Source organism: Ctenopharyngodon idella, chromosome 17, assembly GCF_019924925.1.
Source record: "Ctenopharyngodon idella isolate HZGC_01 chromosome 17, HZGC01, whole genome shotgun sequence".
In the NCBI taxonomy this organism is placed as follows: domain Eukaryota; kingdom Metazoa; phylum Chordata; class Actinopteri; order Cypriniformes; family Xenocyprididae; genus Ctenopharyngodon; species Ctenopharyngodon idella.
In genome coordinates this window covers 27116760-27137265 of record NC_067236.1, presented here as the reverse complement: position 1 = coordinate 27137265, position 20506 = coordinate 27116760, and positions in this window count along the sequence as shown.

The following is a 20506-nucleotide window of genomic DNA, read 5'->3' as shown; positions in this document are numbered from 1 at the left end:
TGTGTGCCTGTTGTTCATGCCAGCCATTTGAGGGAATAGACCATGTTCCTTTGTGTTTTCAGTAGCTTTTTTTTATGCAGATGAGGACAGCTTTCCCTTTTTCTCATTCGTTTTCATGGCATGGAGCTGCTATGAGCTGATAGTGAGACAAGAATTCAACAATTGACAGTTGTGGACAAGACCAAACATATTGAAAATGCACAATCCCACTCAGCCAGGGAGGAAATGCATGATAAAATGATTTAACAGGGTCAGACTGAAATCAAACTGTGTGAAACAAATGCAAAAGGAACTGAAAGAGGTGTGTTTGTTGGAATGCAGTGCTGTTTAAGTTTAGATATGCTGCAATAATCAATCATTCATTTGATCAAAGTGGAGATGTACCGATATAACAGCCAATAATTGGTATCGGCCGAATAAAAACAAATGTTCACACTATCTGCTATCGTGCGATAGTTAAAAAACAGCGGATAGTCAAGGCTGATATATCCTGTCAATCAAAAGAAGGCAGGAAAATGCACAGAATTTGTGCTTTGTGTAAAGAAAATGCTTAGAAACCCGTTTGATGTTCAATATTAATACAACCCGAATTCCGGAAATGTTAAATTTGAATAAAATGAAAACTAAAAGACTTTCAAATCACATGAGTCAATATTTTATTCACAATAGAACATAGATAACATAACGAATGTTTAAACTGAGAAATTTTACAATTTTATGCACAAAATGAGCTCATTTCAAATTTGATGCCTGCTACAGGTCTCAAAATAGTTGGGACGGGGGCATGTTTACCATGGTGTAGCATTTCCTCTTCTTATCAAAACAGTTTGAAGACATCTGGGCATCGAGGTTCCAGCAGCTGAAGAGTTTGTGGTCGTCTTTGGCGTATTTTTCATTTAATAATGTGCCAAATGTTCTCTATAGGTGAAAGATCTGGTCTGCAGGCAGGCCAGTTTAGCACCCGGACTCTTCATCAGAAAGCTGATAACACGCTAGAAGGTCTTCCTCCTTTTTAGCCCAGAGGACATGGTGTCCGTGATTTCCAACAAGAATGTCAAATTTGGACTCATCTGATCATAGAACACTTTTCCACTTTGAAACAGTCCATTTTAAATGAGCCTTGGCCCACAGGACATGACGGCGCTTCTGGACCATGTTCACATATGGCTTCCTTTTTGCATGATAGAGCTTTAGTTGGCATCTGCAGATGGCACGGTGGATTGTGTTTACCAACAGTGGTTTCTGGAAGTATTCCTGGGCCCATTTAGTATTGTCATTGACACAATCATGCTGATGAGTGATGCAGTGTCGTCTGAGGGCCCGAAGACTACGAGCATCCAATAAAGGTCTTCGGCCTTGTCCCTTACGCACAGAGATTTCTCCAGTTTCTCTGAGTCTTTTGATGATGTTATGCACTGTAGATGATGAGATTTGCAAAGCCTTTGCAATTTTACGTTGAGGAACATTGTTTTCCACAATCTTTTTATGCACTCTTTCACAGATTGGAGAGTCTCTGCCCATCTTGATTATATAAATTATATATCAGTTAATACAGATTAAATAAAATCTCTAATATTGGCCAATAACTACTATACAGCTTCAAAATGCACTACACAATTATTGTCCAAAATAATTCACTAATGATTATCTTGATATCTATAGAAATTTAAAAAACAAAACAATAATAATAATGCTATAAGTGAAAATCATATTTGAATTTATTTTCTGTTTTCTGTTTTTTAGCCAGTAAATCAATTATCGTAAAGGTGCAGTATCGCCACCTATTATGTCAAGTCAAGTCACCTTTATTTATATAGCGCTTTTTACAATGCAGACTGTGTCAAAGCAGCTTTACAGTGATAACTGGTATATAATTTTGGCTGCACAGCAGCTCTTAAAGAAAATGGTGTCAATGCAGGCAGATGCAAAGCACTGTTGAATATCAAATGTCAAGTGTCCCCAACTAAGCAAGCCAAAGGCAACAGCGGCAAGGAACCCAAACTCCAACAGGTGACATCAGGTGGCAAATAGGTGTTAAAAAGGAGAAAAAAAACCTTGGGAGAAACCAGGCTCAGTCGGGGGGCCAGTTCTCCTCTGGCGAACAGTGCTTTGTTACGATTCAGGTAGCTATCATAAGTCCAATGGGATCGCAACATTCAAAGTATTTATTCCAGTTCCATCCAATTGAGGATCATACTCATCACGCCGGTATGGACGGTTTGTTGAGGAACTATGCCACTGGCTGTCGTGTCGATGAGGCCTTCACAATGGATGATCTAGTTGACTCAATCTCTGCTGACACTTCAGGGCTGTGTTGTGGTAGTGTCAAGTCGCAGGTCCTCGATCTCACCTGGATATGGCCCGGATCCGGTTGACTACGGTAAACCTCGGGATAAACAGAAAGACTAATATTAGCGTAGATGCCATTCTTCTTCTGATGTAACGAGTACATCTGGTGTTATAGGAAGTGTTCCCGGTTCCGGCTGACCTAATTTATGCAGCCTAACAATCCTTTAACAGATTTGAAAATATAAATTGATAATGTGTTATGTGTATGCCAGGTTAAAGAGATGCGTTTTTAGTCTAGATTTAAACTGACAGAGTGTGTCTGCTTCCTGAACAATGCTAGGAAGATTGTTCCAGAGTTTAGGTGCCAAATAGGAGAAGGATCTACCGCCTGCGGTTGATTTTGATATTCTAGGTATTATCAGCTGGCCTGAATTCTGAGATCTTGTTACCTCGAGATGGGCGTCCCGAGATGCAAATGGAGAATAATTAGCATAGCTGTTGATCATAATATTTCAAGCAAAAGATAATCATGCATTTTATCTGATATAACTGGAGTATAAGGTTATGAGGTGCAGTATATGAATGCCTGGCTAAAGAGATGTGTCTTTAATCTAGATTTAAACTAGGAAAGTATGTCTGGAACACGATCAGGAAGGCTATTCCAGAGTTAAGGAGCCAAATGCGAAAACGCTCTCCCTCCTTTAGTGGACTTAGTTATCCATACTACCAAAAGTCCAGAGTTTTGAGACCTTAAAGAGCATGATGGATTGTAGGGCGATAGAAGAATGGTCATTTAGGGCCTTATAGGTCAGTAGCAATACTTTGTAATCGATACGGAACTTAATATGTAACCAGTTTTTTTGTTTTTTGTTTTTTTTTAAATATCACGGTTATCATCAATACCAGTATATTGCTATACCCTAGTCACTGCACTGACTTTTAATGTCATCATGTTTTCCTAATAGGAGCATGACTGAGATGTGCAATCACTTTAGTTCTCTTAGCCTTGTCCAATCTGATGTGCACATGTGAGTGAGTCTGTTTCCACCATGTGTAAAGGTCTGCATATATCTTGGCTGTTTTGAAGCACCCTATGTATGTCTTGGTATGTCTCAATAAGGCCTGCTTGTTCCAGCATGGTGTGTCTGTATTGAAATGAGCCTGAGAGAGAAACAAGGAGAGTAAGTTGGGAGGAGGAAAAAAAAAACCAAAAAAAAAAAAAAAGCGAACATGGTAAGGATGAAATATCATTAATCAGGACTGGCAGATACAAATGAGGGACCTTGCTCCCTGCTCAGCCTGCTAGCAGAAAGAGAGTGTTGCCACAGAGCATTCTATCTCTGGAAGACGAGAACCTCTGTTTCAGTCCATCAGTGCCATCTTTGTGGGGTTCTTGTGTAGTTCGGTCTGAGCAGACCTGTCACAGCAGCTTGTTCATGCTGTTGTCACCGTTGTTACCGAAAGTCAAGTCACTGTTAACATGATGCTCTCTAAAACAAAGTCTGGAGAGAAAATGAATAGGCACCGTGTTTGAATGAAAGACTGCACAGATGGTCTTAAAATTCAATGTAACTGGTATTTTTCCACTTCAGCGCACATATATTTACATTATAATGAAAACATTGGAGCCGTGGCCTAACAGTTGACCTAGCAGGTGCTTTGAACCGAGGTGTTCATAGCAACAACGCAAGTTGGTATCCATCTTGTCACTTTTCCTCAGCCTATTTCCCACCTTCTTCAGTGGGGTTTATTTTTCTCTACAATTTTGTAACAATACAAAACAACAAAAAACACCAAATCTGTTCCTTAAGGAAGTCTAGGTAACCATGCAAGAGGAAAGGACACCAAGTATACCTTGCTTTCTAATCTGAGATGATGTACTTTATTATGCAATACTTTTATGTAATCTGAATGATTAAGATTTAAAGAGAAAGCAGCCTAATTATAAATTCTCAATTTTCCCTTTGGTTGGTTACCATTTGTAGTGAGGTTAAATGTACAAAAATATCTGCTCTGAGCTAGTTTTTGTAAAGACTGACGAATGCCGATGGTAAAGGCACATTCCAAGGCACTATGAGCATATTGATTTCCTTATGGGGGGCCTATTAAACATGATTTATTGATACTTTCCTCCTTTTCTTTCCCTTAAGCTGTGTTTAGCCACACAAGACCCCAAATGTAATGGAGAAAATGGATGAAAAATGACGAGTGATTTTCTCAAAACTTGAAACAGACGCTATGTCTCTTCACGGTACCCCTGAACACTCATCAAGTTCAAAAATTAAATACGTGTCCTTCGTTTATTTGTGTATTAGCTTAATGAGGTATGAAACTGCTATGTGGATGGAATGAGACCAATTTACATCTTTGGTTTGAAGGGTTGTTTCAATTGATTTTTCCCCTTATTTTATCCCACTTCAAGAGACTTCTTATAGGTTCAAGGAATCCAACATTTTCAAAAACTTTTACTTGCTTTGCCACTGGTGTTACCAAATGGAATTGCAACAAAATTACATGTTTTCAAACACTGATTATTACCATTGGACAGACAGACAGATAGTCCCACCCTAAATTCAAACCATTGGTTAAGCTGATGGTGCTGATGTTTATGTTACAGTAGTGCAGCATCAGGATGCCCTTTAAAAAAATAAGTTTATTTCAAGTTCATTTGAAGTATTCTTAAGTAAAGTTCAAGTATATTTTTTTAAGTATAATTTATGTAGTAAGTATACTAATATCAATGTACTAGAAGTATACTTGTAAGTGTACTGTTTCAGTGCTACTTGGGACTAAATTGGCCCATTTTTTAGTGTATAAAAGTATACTTTCAAGTATAATTTAAGTGTAACAGTAGTAAACTTTGAGTACACAGCTAGTTTACAACTACGTTTTTTGATTGTACTGCAACTATACTACAAGAGAGCTTATAGGTATACTGATAGTTTACTAGTCAAATACTTCTTAGCACATTTTTTAGTTTATGCAAGTACACTTTGAAATATGCCCTCAGTAAAATACTAGTTTAGTAATTTTATTCTTGTAAGTTTTCTTTAAGTGAACATAACTTCAAACTTATAGTTTACTATTCATACATTATATTATTTTTGCACTTTAAGTTTACTATGTTCCTAATTAGGTATTCATTTTTTTTAATACTTTAAATATACCTTTAACTGTACTTTAACTCTTTCCATTTTAAAAACATTTTTTTTCTAGCTTCATGCATCTTGTGGACAAGTTTCATTAAAAAAAAATACTATTTCATGTATTCTGACTTTTTTACACTGTTAAAGAGTTGGATTCTCATGTTAACATGGCCAAAGTTTCAAAACATGAGTTGGACCAATGACGGAGTATTTCTGTTCCAAAAATTCTCTTCCAAATCCTCACAGGATTCGGACTTTTTTTTTCTGAGTATAGGCCTGAGTGACGTAAACGGGGGCGGAATTCCTTGTACGGGCACTTCTCCCGGAAGGGCGCGTGCGCACACGTGGACCTGAGCGACAGCGCAAGAGCACGCCTATTAACGCGCGTTCGGGTTTACGGAAGTCATCAGCAGCGCTGCACATGTCGCAGGACTGCACGAAATCAACGATGTCACCAAAGAAGTGTGTTTTTGGTTGTGAGGGAAAGATAACCTTGCTTCCCAAAGAACCCGCTTTAAGTGGAGCTGAGAGATTTGTTCTCACGCATTACATTGATGCGCTCTCCATATTTGTTATTAAAATAACCATAGAAACTGATAGTTTCAATCACTTTTTTTATTGGTTAAAATTAATGGAGAATAGCTCGTGTTTTTCCGTGGCTGCTCGAGCCCTCAGGATCGGAGCTTATGGTTTCATAAACAAGGCCCAGTTCTACGCTGGATTTACAGATCATTTGAAACTGAAAGATGGAGCGGTCACAGCGGTAATGATCCTGGTCATGAGTCGGAACCGCAGGTGGTGAGTAAAACTGCTTCAAATGTCTGTTTTGTTGACAATAGGCGCCTAAGTGCATATAATGTAAACAACACGAACATAGTGAATTCATAAATTCATTATTCATAAGCTATATTCATTATAGTGATTCAAAAGTTATCCATGGATAATGCGATGGTGTATTGTGTGTTTAAATACAAGCTGCGCGTACTTGTGACTCTAGCTCCGCTCACAGGACACGCCTCCAGGCGCTCGGCTGTTTTTGGAAATACTCGGTACAGCGTATGTATCTTTTATAATATGATAAAACATATACTTTTTGGAGATATGAAGGATGCACTACTACTCTAAGATTAACATGAGATTGTCAGAAACTGTGTGTGATACCCCCCTCTAAAGAATACATCCGGATCGGATTCAGAACGATGAACAAAACATAGATGGTGTAGAATAGATCAAGTCCATCAACACCCCCAAAGCTTCACAGTCGTTAACCCTTCCTGGGTCGAGATTTCATTCGGTAACGTTAGGTGGTTTTGAACTTATATGCAGTTTAATCTTCTATCGCTTGTTTCTGCTTCTTCCTCACCTGATCCGGAGATTCTGTATTCTTTCAGAAGATGCGTAATAGCGCCCCCTACCATATAAAAGTGAAAACATGGATAGACATAAAATTCAGTCAATGGCAGGGAAAGAGTAAAGTAGATTTAAAGTAAATTCCTATTGTACACTACAAGTGGACTAGCCTACACAAAAATTCAGACACTTTCTTTATGAATCAATATTTTCAAACAATGCAATTTTATAAGACAGTGTGAAAAACTTTGTGAATAGGCTACTCAATCAAAAGAGTAAACACATCTACAAGCCAGGTATACTTAGAATACTTAATTATATTTTTAAGTATATCTCGATCAAAATATTGAGTACATGTTTCTGTCAATATATAAGGCAAGTATACTTAAGTGCAATTTTAAGTATATTTCTGAGAAGTACATAAAGTATATTTCTGAGAAGTACATAGACTGAAAGTATACTTCCTTATTTTTAGTTTAAAAGAAGTATACTAATTTGAATAAACTTCTTTTTCATATGGGTGGTGAGGTTTCCAAGATCAAATACAAAATCCATCAGATATATGGTGTAGAAATGAATGAATCTGCCTTATGTACGTAGAGAAATGGCACATGCATCATCAGTAAATTAGAAATTTACCGCTGATTACTCTTTGAAGTGACATTAATGATGCAATTACTCTCTGAAGTCATTTTAATGAAGGCACTTAATGTATAATATTGTAATATATTTATTGAGAATGTTGTCTTTTTATGCCGTATAAGACCTTGATCTCACGATAAGTGCTCTGATTTTTTAACATTCAAGATTTTCTTGTGAACCTGTCTTGATAGCGTAAAGACTGCATATGACATTGAGTGCAACAGATGTTGCCTTTATGCACACAATTCATTTTACTTTATTCCTTGGTGGCTGGGTGCAGTCTCTGAACTCTAATTATATGTGCAAACAGAGCTGAAGCCCATATTACTGTATCACAGAGGGTTTGGCTCAATTAGCTTGTGTAAATATCACACTGGCAGCCACTGAAGAGCCTCTTATCACCGTATTATGTTTAAAGGTGCTGTTCTGTTTCACTGGCTTTAATTCATTATTGCACAAACATTAAATAATTATGTTTCAACAAGCCTTTTCTGTTTCTACGCTAATTAATTAAACCTCATCAGTAAATTTAATATCTGAATATGATGCATTCACGTTGCTCGTTTATTGATTTATCCATGAATTTTCTCAGCATCACGGACAAATGGCTCACACAAGAGAAGATTTTAAAACAGAAGTGTGTGATAATATTGTGTGGACTTTTTTGGTAAGTTCACTGAAAGATTCTTAGATTCATACAGAATTGCAACCCATGGATCCTATATGCTGGATGTTAACTTTATGGTGGCTGACAATCAATTTAGTGGCTAATAAAATTAACATTTTGTTTGTGTCCAAAAAAAAAAAAAAAAAAAAAACAACATGCTCATCCACATGCTTCTTTTAGTTCTCTATTTGTGTAATTACAGCAAAAGAAACCTGCTTTCTTTGGCCAAATGAATCATTATAAGACAACACTGATATGTTCCAATAATAAGCCTCACTGCATGTTAGTCTTTCAACATATTGTCCTGTTTCCTTCAACAGGTCGCATATGTGTATGCCACAACAGGCCACTGCGAATTGAACAAACAGACCAGATGCATCTCATCAATTCTCTCTGCTTGTCCCTGTGCGGTCTGTCCACTAGTTTGTGATTCATGGCACATGGTCCTACTAATGACCAACATCAGCGTTCAAGCCAAGCTGGAAGATTAACCAGCTCACGACTTATTATTGACATTGATAAAATGGGGACACAGACAAATACACAGACTATTTAGGAAGAGTAGACAGTCAGTCTGTTGCAAGAAGGTCATGTTTATTTATGGCACAGCTACATAGAGTGACAATAACAACCAAGTCAACATGTATTTTTTATTGTTGAAATGAAGATTGGAGTTTGTGGCTTTTTGTCTGTTATCCATCTACCATGTCCTGCCCCTACCCTTGCCCCCACCTGCTTCAATACAGAAAAATGTGTTAAACGGCTAGTTCACCCAAATATGAAAGTTCTGTCATTAAGTACTCACCCTCATGTCGTTCCACACCCGTAAGACCTTCATTCATCTTTGGAACACAAATTAAGATATTTTTGATGAAATACGAGGGTATCCGAGCCACACATAGGCAGCAATGTCACTGCACCTTTTGAGGTCCAGAAAGGTAGTAAAGACATCATTAAAATAGTCCATGTGACAACAATGGTTCAACATTAATGTTATGAAGCGACAAGAATACTTTTTTTTTTGCGCAAAAACAAAACAAAAATAACGACTTTATCCAACAATTTCTTCTCTTCCCTGTCAGCCTCCTACGCAGTTGACGTAGTAAATTTAGTTCAGCGCTTCCGTTTTCTACCTCAGAATGCCGACTCATTATTGGCCTATTTTAAGTGGTGGATAAAGTACTTGAAAGCCATACTTGAGTAAAAGTATTGAAAATGGCTTTGGTAGAAGTTAAAGTCACTGTTTAGAATATTACTTGAGTAAAAGTTTTAAAGTATGTGATATTTTTTGTACTTAAGTATGAAAAGTATTATTTTGATATTAAACATACTTAAGTATTGAAAGTAAAAGTACATGTAAATTCAAAATACAAATGGAGCAAAAAAAAATATTATTAAATGTTCTTTGCAGTTTGAGCAGCAAGATTGTGTTAAGTTTTAACTCTCTTACGTTTTGTTTTCTTTGAATTAAAAAAATATCAAAATGTTTATTGTAAGTTTCTGCGAAACGCAACCTCAAATATGTGTGTGTATATATATATATATATATATATATATATATATATATATATATATATATATATTCATATATAAAAATATATCAGTGGTGTGCGGTGGTGTTTCAAAATGAGGAGGCAAAGTCCAAATTTATGTCCCTGTTACAAAATTTTAAGTTAACATAACATAAAAAGAGAGACCAAATACAATTCTATTTTGTTATTATTACACTATGTAATGTTCTGTTTATTAAAACCAAGTATAAATTTCATCAAGTTAGTGTTTTTACACATTTTTACATTTATTCCAAAATAATAACTAAAGGCCGTAACAATTTAAACTGGGTGCTCACCTGTGTGTAGCCTATCATTTTCATTTTATTCTGGAGACTGAACTCGCGCTCTGCTGCCACACTGGAGCGCACTCACCACCAACTGGACAGGGGTGGGAATTACAGTTACAAGCAACATCAGCCTCAGTAATCTGTCAAAATGACGGACGGGCTGCAGATTTTTTCCGTCACTGCTAAAAATCTGCTAAAAAAATTCCGTCAATGACGGAAAATTTTCGTTTAACGTGACCTTTGAGATTATATATATATATATATATATATATATATATATATATACACACGTCACACTACCGCCGGTGACACTCCACGACCGCGGTGGCAGTTGTCATGCCTACCGTCACAGCCCTAGTTTCTGTCACTGCATGATGAGGATACAGTTTAAATATGTAACTTTGCTGGATAACGAATGCATAAAAGCGAACAAATGGATATAAACTAATGCAAATGGATGGTAACAATTAAACAGTTAGTGTTTTTGTTACTTTTTTAACCGCTTGAGGTACTACTAATGTTAGCATCCTCTCAGCCTTGACGGCAAGCATACTGCTGTTGTCCACTAATGCAGCATCTAGTCAACAAACTAATTACTTTATAATGATATGAAAACATGCTGTAGTGCACACTGCATAACATACCGTTTTGTTGTCTGTTTTGAATCCGTTTTTGAAGTGTCTCGCTCTGTGCAGTGGGCAACCTCACGACACGTGTCAAAACAAACTCTACGAGGCGTCAGTGATTTTATTTCGCCTCTAGAGGCCGCTCTCATACTGTACAATGACAGCACACTCCGCTCCAGCAACGGACACAACCCGGAAAATGAAATCAACCGCGGTTGTGGTTGTGCGACATTTTTGCACATGTTTGCTTGCAGTCTGTGTTCTTCCGACTTCATTTCGCAGTAAGTAATGAAAATGCTTTGGGGAAACGTATCGGAGTAAAAGTATACATGTTATTTAGAAAAATGTAGAGGAGTAAAAGTTGACAAATATAAAAACTCAAGTAAAGAACAGATTCTCCCAAAAAATACTCAAGTAGCCTACTGTAACGAAGTATTATTACTTCATTACAATACACCACTGACTATTTTAACGATGTCTTTACTTGCTTTCTGGGCCTTGAAAGGTGCAATGACGTTGCTGTCTATGTGGTTCAGATACCCTCGGATTTCATAATATCTTAATTTGTTTCGAAGATGAACGAAGGTACTTATGGGTTGCAATTTGCATCTTTTGACCCGTGCTGGCAAAATGAGTCACAATAAGCACATTTTCAAAAATAAGTTATTATTTTCAAATTCTCTATTTTAAAAAAAATCTTCAAAACGTTCACTTAAGATATAACCGATAATGTTTGTGTGAATACTCGCCAAGACAAATATGAAATACTGTAATTCTGTGTTTATGTGTAGCACGTGCTGAGAGGCATCTTGTGCGCGCTCTTCTTATGTGTCAGCGCGAGTACGATCATTTTGTTTACATCAGCCAGAGTTTGAAAATTACATTTCATTGGTTCAGTTCAGACTTATAGGCATTAGAGAATATTTACAAAGTTGGAATGCTGCGCCTTAAACGATTCCAAACTTGTGCTGAGGAAGCGCCAGTTGTAAGCGAGCAGAGAAAAACTGAATTTTTCATGGACTAAGGAAAGGCGCTCCTCTCAGAAAGCGTACAAATAAAGATAATTTTAAAGAGAAGTTTAAGTGAAAACCTAAAATTCGACCAAAATTGTTCACTTGTTGTGCCTGTAACTTGTAATTAGCCCGTGCGCATTTCGACATATATGTTTATATTTTATTAATTTTGTGTATTAATAAAAGATATAAATTTTATATTATCATTATTAGGTAATATGTAATATTATAGACCTCCTTGGTTAACTTATTATAAAATTAATGCATTGGTTATGTTATGAATAAAGTAGTTCAGTAATGGAAATCACATATTCAAGATCTAAACACTAAAGAAACTCTCAAAAGAATGAAGTAGCAGAGTTCATTCGAGAGGAGTAATTAACCATATGCATCAGAAAGAAAACTCCTGTAATAAATGACCATGAAGGTTCATAGAGGGCAATCAGACTGTCACCACATTGATCCTACACATTCTGATAGTAGCCTACTCTTGCCGTCAGTTCACAGTTAGTGAGTACCTTTATGCGTTTAAGCTGCACATCGCAATGTTTCATTCATCTCATCAACCAGCAATCAAATTAGCCACTCAATATTTCAAACCTGAGGAATAAGCACTCGTGTTCACTGATCTAAGAGGCAATTACCTGGAGCGGAGTTCTTACCTCAAAGGGTTTCACAGATGAGAAGGAAATGAACGGCACTCCAAGGCCTTTTCAAACAGATCTGGAGTTCTTACTTGGCAAGGTGAGCAAACAGGGTGACACTGAGAAAACAAAAAGATGGAGGGGAGCAGGAGGAGGAAAAGTGGTACATAAAGTCGATCAATAAAGAGAGATCAATGCTTTTGTGAGGACTCAAGCAGACCCTTGGGAGTTCTGGGTACGAAGAACATGGTGGAGTATTGTGCCTGTAATCTCCTTCTCTCTTTCTATGTTTTCAGAAAGGGCTCCATTTGGAGAGCGGCATCACACTGGCCCCACGCTTCTGGCCCACTTTTAAAGAAACTAGTTCTTTTGCCTTTGCCTCAGGCATGAATGAATCATAAATTTGAGGGTGCTGGAGACTAGTGAAGGTAGAGTCCTGGTAATGCCGTGCTGACTAATATAATGTGACAGGATACAGAAAATATATATCTTACAGCAAATCTGATGAGAAATCCTCAGAGGAAGAAAAGAAAATATACATGTTTTCCAATATACTGGGGTAACTTAAGCTGCAAATTATTTGTATTGCTTGTTTATTGATCACCCTGATTAATTTGAACCTACAAACTTTAGTTTCCTAGGTCTTCTATCTATCTGTCCATGTTTGTCTTTATATATATTTTATATATATCTCCAGTGTTGGGGGCAATGTATTACAAGTAACGCAAGTTACGTAATCAGATTACATTTTAACTAGTAAAATAATGCATTACTTTTGAATTTACAACAAAATATCGGATTTACTTTTTTCAATTAAGTAACGCAAGTTATTTTGTTTTCCAGTTTATTGACTCATAGCTCTCCTGTCCCCATGTTGAGAGAAATCAGTGCGGTCACACCGCACTTTTCGTACCATTGACTTCCATTCATACGCATGCGAATGCGTTAGACCGGAAACGCAAGTTAGTGCGAAAAGTTTCGCATTTCGCTGCGTTCCAAAGTTCAAGTTTGGTGAACTCTGACCTGCGAATTCGCATCACGTGAAGACATCAACCAGTAGAAGATCGATTCGTCACGACATGACCTCTTGGCTGAACTAAAAGAATGATATTTTTTTGCAGCTAAGTCAGGTAGGTTGTATATTTTTTACATTTTGAATATATTACTATATGTTATATGTTGAATTCACGTTTATAAAAAAAAAAAAGACCTTGTGTACCGTGACGTCATATCACGACCGTTGCAGCATCCGATGAAATTTCGCACGTTCAAACTCTAGTGTGATTGTGGCGTAAATGCGGAGGCATTGTGTGCGCTGTGTAAACATGGTGATTCTAGACTAGTTCTAGACTAAATGTGAGCGTACATTGCTTCTTCTCCTGCATCCAATTCTTCTGTATTTCAGAATGGCAGCACAGCTGAAAGGTTTGTTTGTTTTAACTGCGTTCTCTACTGTACAAGCATGAATGCATTTCCTTCAGCCTGAGGCTTATTCATTTCACTTTTAGTGTGAAAGGGCCTTTACATTTGCCAAAAATATAACTTTTTTTGTTGTTATAAAAAAAAAAAACAGGCCAGCCATGATGATAAAAAGTAATGTAACGCAAAAAGTAATGTAAAGCATTACTTTCTATAAAACGTAACTAACACAATTAATTACTTTTTTAGGGAGTAACGCAATATTGTAATGCATTACTTTTAAAAGTAACTTTTCTCAACACTGTCTGTCTATACTATAGCTATATCCCAATATCTATCTATCTATCTATCCCTATGCTATCTACTGTATCTTTCCCTCTGTTTACACATATTTCTCTGTATATATCTGCCTCTCTCTCTCTGCCTACTTTATACTGTATATTTATAAACTGTATATACTGTCTGTCTGTAAATTTATTTATACAGTAGATGAAAACAAGTAGGCCTATTGATTTTGGCAACATGAATTAAAAATCACTGTGCTGCTCATAGTACCCACCAAAATAAGTTTTTATTAACAGTGTAAAGTCATAATAAATAAAGTACCGGATCACCTTCTAGCAGTGTTGTTAACATAATTTTTCTGTCATTTTAATTCATTACTTCCACTTTTAACGCAGTAGCAATAACAGCAGTAACTGTAATTTTGGGGGAAACTATGATTACCATGGTAATCCAAGGTTGGATTTCCACAGTGCTTTTAGACATATTGTCTGCTGCACGTCTCCACAGGCTTGAGCTCAACTTTTCCAGAATGTTTCAGTAATAATATCAAATTATGTCTTGGTAATATTATGATCAGGGTGAGAGGCAAACATTATAAATGTTGTGCGTTCCTCTCATTAATGTTTTATCGGGGAACACGCGGCGAAGTGTGTCAAAGCGAATCCCACATGACATACGCGCACACAGATTCAATTAGATTTTCAATTTCGTGCAGATATGTATTAAATGACTCTGATTTTTCATCGCATTTTATTTTCCACCTGTGGCTAATGTATAATGTATGTGCTGTCAACCTTTGACGTTTAAATTCTGGTACTCTCACGAGGTTTAAATACATGCAAACACCTGTTAATTATTTTTCATCCATTGAATTTAAATGACTCCTAAAGGTTTGATTACTGCCATTTGAAGTCATGCAGATCTGATGAAGAAAAGCAGATGCTCTCTCTCGGTGATATATGATGGGCCTTCAGTATATGGTAAGTTCAACTTTTTCTAGTCTCAATTTCATTTAATGTTTGTGAAATTTTAAAATAGTTTAACAGTGCTATTTTTATTATCTGCAACACCATAGTAGTCACTGTTAAAGGTTTAGTTCACCCAAAAAATGAAAATTCAGAAAAAGTATTCTCATCGTTTTATAATATTACGGTTGAACCACTGTAGTCACATGAATTGTTTTAAATATGTCTTTAGTAGCTTTCTGGGCATTGAAAAAGGAAATGATCTTGTTGTCGATGCAGGCCTCACTGAGCCATCGGATTTCTTCAAAAATATCTTAATTTGTGTTCTGAAGATGAATGAAGGTCTCACGGGTGTGGAACGACATGAGGGTGAGTAATTAATGACGTCATTTTAATTTTTGTGTGAACTAACCCTTTAAATCCATGGGTAGTTCTTCAACATTATGGCCAATCTAACTAGTTTTTATAAATCAAACATTTGTGTTGATGTTGAAAAATAGTAGCCTAAATAGATTTAGAATGAATCAATATCACACCAATAACATAATTTCCAAAGTGTTACTAAAGTAAAACCATGGTAAAAAGTTGTATGGGAAATTTTGTAGGCATATTTGTAATCATTTTGTTTTGTTTCAAATGTGTGGCTCGTACATAAATGCCGATAGCCACACTGTCAATAAAACAAATGAATAGTCTAGATTCCACTCAGTTGTTACCAGCTATAAAATCTCAGCTATGCTTCACAAATTTTAATGTACTGCATTAATTCAAACCCACCATGTCCTTGATCCAAATGCCTGTGGCAGGCTGTTGGTGCTGTAGTACAATAGGTGAGTGTAGGTTGTGTGTGAGGATTGAGTGGACAAAAGGCCCAATATTTCTCTGCGCAAATGACCCACTTGGGCTTTAGGCCATTAGCCGGGTGAGGATCTCAACAAATTATGCCATCTGCACTGTGTGTGTCCGCTGGATGAGGAATGAAAAAAAACCAAAAACAATAGATGGATTACTTTGGCTCACATGGTCGCTTCACAGTGTGCCTGGTGGTGAAAGTCCCTGGACGCTTAGAGAGCCATCGTGTGTCATATACAAAGGTTTGGACTGGTTTTATGTCCTAAGCGTAGCAGTTGTAACAAGGCAAGGCCGCACTATTGAGGGATAATTCAGTCCTGACAGCAGTTAACATGACCTGTTCTGCCTTCCAGCAGTATGTTCGTCAGAGATGGTTCCATCCACAAGTGCTTTTCCCGGAGAATGAGCGAGACAGACGGATGGAGGGATGGCGACATTAGTTTCCTGTTCATGCTGCGTTTGTTGTGTGAAAAGTGCTTTCTTTTATTGAAAAAGAATTGCACTCCGTTTTTATTGTTTGCATATCACATTAAAGCTGCGTTTCATTCTGCGGGAGAATCGTTGCGGAAGCGCCAGCCATTACTGTGATTGATTTTTCGGTCGGCAGGCGCGTGGCTGTGCTAGATCCATCACGCGTTCTCCCTGCTCTTTGCTCACACTCTCGCAGAGAGTGAAAAACAATCACCCTCGTTTCTCCCCAGCAGCGAGGCAGCGCCGCCTCTTTCTGTTTTGGGTGTCTATTAGCTTCCCAGACTTCAATAGATTATAATAATGGTTATTGTCCCTTGTGTCACATTATAGATATGAGTTGATGCTGCATCCCTGTGAAAGAACATTTCAGCTCATAGTGTGAGACTAGTAACCCATCCTTGAATCGTACTGGGAGGATTCCAGGCTAACGGATTTCACCACTTATTTCAATTATGGGGGGCCAACTCTTATACGTGTTCTCTTGAGTTATTTTCTGCCACTGAGTGCAGAGAAAACAGCACAGTTGTTGAAGATGTGCGCAGATCCACCTCTGCTGTGTAAACAATGTTTATTGAGTATTGTTGATGGGAATCGGTTGAGTGGTTTAAGTAGTATGGTTCGCATTATATCCTATTACGCCGCTGGATCATATTCATGCTTATAGTGTGTTCAAGAGCACTGTTCCATTTCTTGGCATCCCTCGTGTACAGGTCATTTGCACTCAGGTAGGTTCGACTCAGATAATGCAGCATAAATAATGCAGGATGAATGCAGCATTTAAGAATTGTTAGATATAAACTCGTAATTGCGAGACTGAGGGATAAAAAGACTGGCTTTTTTCTTAGAATTGTGAGTTTATATCTCCCAATTCTGACTTTATAGCTCGCAATTGCAAGTTTATATCTAACAATTCTGAGAAAAAAGTTTTAGAATTTATATCTCGCAATTCTGACTTTATATCACGCAATTCTGACTTTATAAAACGCAATTCTGACATTATATCATGCAATTCTGACTTTATAAAACACAATTCTGACATTATATCACGCAATTCTGACTTTATAAAACGCAATTCTGACATTATATCATGCAATTCTGACTTATTAACGCAATTCTGACTTTATAACACGCAATTCTTACTTTATAAAACACAATTCTGACATTATATCACGCAATTCTGACTTTATAAAACGCAATTCTGACATTATATCATGCAATTCTGACTTATTAACGCAATTCTGACTTTATAACACGCAATTCTGACTTTATAAAACGCAATTCTGACATTATATCATGCAATTCTGACTTATTAACGCAATTCTGACTTTATAACACGCAATTCTTACTTTATAAAACGCAATTCTGACATTATATCATGCAATTCTGACTCATTAACGCAATTTTGACTTTATATCACGCAATTCTGACTTTATATCACGCAATTCTGACTTTATAAAACGCAATTCTGACATTATATCATGCAATTCTGACTTTATAAAACGCAATTCTGACTTTATATCATGCAATTCTGACTTTATAAAACGCAATTCTGACATTATATCATGCAATTCTGACTTTATAAAACACAATTCTGACATTATATCACGCAATTCTGACTTTATAAAACGCAATTCTGACATTATATCATGCAATTCTGACTTATTAACGCAATTCTGACTTTATAACACGCAATTCTTACTTTATAAAACGCAATTCTGACATTATATCATGCAATTCTGACTTATTAACGCAATTCTGACTTTATAACACGCAATTCTTACTTTATAAAACGCAATTCTGACATTATATCATGCAATTCTGACTCATTAACGCAATTTTGACTTTATATCACGCAATTCTTACTTTATAACACACAATTCTAACTTTATAACTCACAATTGCGACTTCATATCACGCAATTCTGAGATAAAAAGTCAGAATTGTGAGATAAAAAGTCGCAATTACCTTATTTATTTTTTATTCTGTGGTGGAAACGAGTTTCCATAGTATGTTTAAAGAGTTAGTTCATCCCAAAAATGAAAATTCTGTCATTATTTATTCACCCTCATGTCGTTTCAAATCCATAAGACTTTCGTTCATCTTCGGAACACAAATTAAGATAACTTTTGCAACTTGATCTTTGACACTTCAAAAAGTTCATAAAGAGATCGGAAAACTAATCTATATGAATCAAGCGGTTTAGTCCAAATTTTCTAAAGAGACTCGATCGCTTTTTATGATGAACAGATTTAATTTAGGCTTTTTACTCACATATAAATATTGATCAGTGAACATAAACAGAAGCCCAGCCGAACATGAGAACAAACCTCTTCGGAAGCGTAAACGTGCTGTGTAACACACGAGAATGAACCTCATTGGTTACTCAGCAGGTTTCAGCTTCCGGAAGAGGTTTGCTCTCATGCATCATTCAGGTTCGGTTGAGCTTGATCGATTGATTAAGTTTTAAGACTTCTTAAAACTCAGTAGGAGGTATTACTGTGTGAATCTCATGAAAATTTGTCCAGAATAAATTTCACCCCAAAATCAATAAATTAGTTTTTGTCTTGTTGTTTAGTTATTTATTCGTTGTCAAAAGTTGCACATTATACCCCAAATCCTCATCCCCATTATGCATCATTAGATTGTCATTATTATAATACAGTATTTTATAATACCATTAATGCTAAATGATAAATGTTGAAAAAAATCATTGTATTAAAGGCAGCACAACAAAAACGGCCTTGATTTATTATACAATTTAATACATTCTCACATTACACTAATGTGAATGAGATTATTTATTTATTTAATTGTGTTTAAGTAATGAGAATAATTTTTTTAGTGTTATTTATTTTTGCATGGAAATGAGAATGGTGGAATATATGCAAAATTGTCATTAAAATAATTTTACAATGTAAAATTATTCTAAAATATGCTTCATTTTCTTATAAAAGAAAGATATACTTTTTTCTTTCTTTCTTTTCATATAAGGGAAAGATTCACCATAAAGTGAAATATTAAAAGTAAATCAAATGAAGCTTTTTGCCTGTAATCATATGTGAATGTTTTTTTTCAGCCTGATCTGTTGAATAAGTTTAGCATTAGAATGTGAACCCACAGAAATCACTTCTTCTAGGCAATAACATGACTATTTACCAATGTTCTGCTTAGTGCAGAAACATATTCATATTTTATTTTCTGTAAGTGTTGCCTGAAATATCATTTGAAAAATGCGTATTTCTAATCCTTTGATTGCACTAAGCAAGCACTTCGCACAGAAATTATGCTACATTAATTCACTTAAGTGCCTCGGGCAAAATATTATATGATGAAGACATTCATCTGGGCTTTGTATTTTTTTTTTTTTCTTTTTTTTTTTCAAATGCGTTCGAAGATGTTATAGAGGAAGGTTGAGTAATTAACTGAGAGGAACATTAATTGTCTTATTCTTGTGACTGCTGTAGGTAAATCATTTTAATGTGTACAGAGATTATGATATAGGAAAGGGATGGACACACATAGTTCATTTCATCAATAGCGTCATTGACATATATTTTTTTTAAGAATGTTGAAAATTGTATATATATATATATATATATACCAACAAAACAAAGAATACCCCATGTTGTTTTGCTCCCCCTCTCGGTTTACTACAGAACTTCCGGTGCACTTGCTGCCTGTACATTTTACATTTAAACAAGCCACTTGAGGACATTTTACAGTGATTTTACCATAATGAAAGGGTCATGTGAAGTGTGATATGGAAAAATCATTGTAACATCCTCAAGTGGCTTATTGTTTTCCTAAAACAGCAACATCAATATGATGACAGACACTTATGTTCAATAAATAATTGCATTAGTTCATGAAAATAAACAATTCTCCTGCTAAGTAATATAGTTCATTAGCTCAACTGCTGGCTGTTTATGGTTGCCAAGCAACGTAATGAACAAAGATGAGTGTGAGTGCACATTAATATAGAATTCAATTGATGTGCAATCACAGGTGTGATATTTTGGTGTTCATCCAATCATACTGTACTATTTGTTTGTTTATTAAAGAAAAATCATGAACATTTGCTCTCATTATAGGTTTTTATTGTGGCATCATGAGAGTAATTTTTGCAACCATAATTATATATTAATGCATTTATATATTTAATTTATGTAAATCACTGTTTGCTACATTTCATTTTTGTAACATACTCATAAAGATCTTGCTTTATACTGAGATGTGCTGCTATTTTCATATGTTTAGTCGCACTTGAACATTAGTCCTGGGGAACACAAACAGAATT